This window comes from Notothenia coriiceps, unplaced genomic scaffold, assembly GCF_000735185.1.
Source record: "Notothenia coriiceps isolate Sejong01 unplaced genomic scaffold, NC01 NC01_scaffold00027956, whole genome shotgun sequence".
Taxonomy (NCBI): Eukaryota; Metazoa; Chordata; class Actinopteri; order Perciformes; family Nototheniidae; genus Notothenia; species Notothenia coriiceps.
Genome location: NW_011360657.1, coordinates 113 through 1478, shown reverse-complemented (window position 1 = coordinate 1478; position 1366 = coordinate 113). Strand labels below are relative to the sequence as shown.

Here is a 1366-nt window from a genome sequence, read left to right as displayed (position 1 = left end):
AGTTTTACTCCCTACAGGGTGTACTTCGAGGGTTTTTGACTCTGCAGACCGTTTACATGCATAAAAACCTTCATAACACATGGGACCTTCAAGGTATAAGTATTACTCAAAAACTTTGATTTAATCAGTTTCAAATAAACTTTTGAGTTCTATTAACTTGTCAGGTTGTACAGTGTAGGGAAGGACTGGACTATCATGTATCTACAGGGAAATATGATTGAAAATATAGAGCCCAACGTGGGGCTCGAACCCACGACCCTGAGATTAAGAGTCTCATGCTCTACCGACTGAGCTAGCCGGGCCACACACACACACACACACACACACACACACACACACACACACACACACACACACACACACACACACACACACACACACACACACACACACACACACACAGAGACAAAGGTAGTATCTTTCCCTTTTCTTCCTTTTTGCTGTGCAGGACATGTACAAAAATGTGAATGATTTAATTGAGCACCATCTCGGTCTCTGTGGCGCAATTGGTTAGCGCGTTCGGCTGTTAACCGAAAGGTTGGTGGTTCAAGCCCACCCAGGGACGGATATTTTCTTTTCAGACAAATAATTTAGAGTTGAATGTCCATGTTATGGTCAGTGATGTTTAAACATGTTTTTAATCTAACAGGCTTCAATTGTTTCTGACAAAGCTGTTATGAAAGTAGGCCCTGCCCTCAAAACCTCACGCCTCCCGGCTTTCTCCCACTTATCCCTTCTCTCCCTGTATTTTACAAAGTGGTTGTTGACCTTTTCAAGTCAGGTTGGAAATGTATCTCATCGGATGTAATTCAATCAAATTGCGGTTGTACACACTGGCTTGTTCTCTTGCATGTGTATTGAAAAATAAGAACGTCACTGGGTGGACTTGAACCACCAACCTTTCGGTTAACAGCCGAACGCGCTAACCAATTGCGCCACAGAGACATGCTATGCTGCTAAAAGGGGAGTCTTATGTATTTCAGCCCCCACCCGCATCAGTTGGCCAATTCCACTATAGTTCTTCGAATCTTCAAATCAACCAATACTTTGGCTCTCAATAACTTCAGCATACTTTCAGCTACAGAAACCATTCAAATATCAAATCATTCAGCCTTTTCAGCAATCGATTGGAAACTTTCAACTTTTTCAAAATATTTCATACTTTTTGAAATATTCAGTTTTTTAAACTCTTTTTTTAACATGGAAGTCAATGGGAGGAACTTTCAAATCCTGTTTTACCTACACCTTGCTCCAAATGCTACTCCTTCCACATTCTTTCAGCTAGAGACTTCATTCCAACCTTAATGATCACAAGACCTTCAGCTATTAAAATCGTATTCAGATTTTTGATATATTTTACGTTTTT

At 40.6% G+C, this 1366-nt stretch overlaps 3 non-coding genes across 3 annotated transcripts; 1 reads left to right on the top strand and 2 right to left on the bottom strand.

The window, feature by feature from the left end:
* Positions 1 to 229: 229 nt before the first annotated feature.
* Positions 230 to 302, bottom strand: trnak-cuu (transfer RNA lysine (anticodon CUU)). Its single transcript has one exon. It is a non-coding gene; the product is annotated as a tRNA-Lys (tRNA).
* Positions 303 to 491: 189 nt separating this feature from the next.
* trnan-guu (transfer RNA asparagine (anticodon GUU)) lies at positions 492 to 565 on the top strand. Its single transcript has one exon. It is a non-coding gene; the product is annotated as a tRNA-Asn (tRNA).
* Positions 566 to 871: 306 nt separating this feature from the next.
* Positions 872 to 945, bottom strand: trnan-guu (transfer RNA asparagine (anticodon GUU)). The gene has a single exon. It is a non-coding gene; the product is annotated as a tRNA-Asn (tRNA).
* Between the last annotated feature and the right edge of the window lie 421 nt (positions 946 to 1366).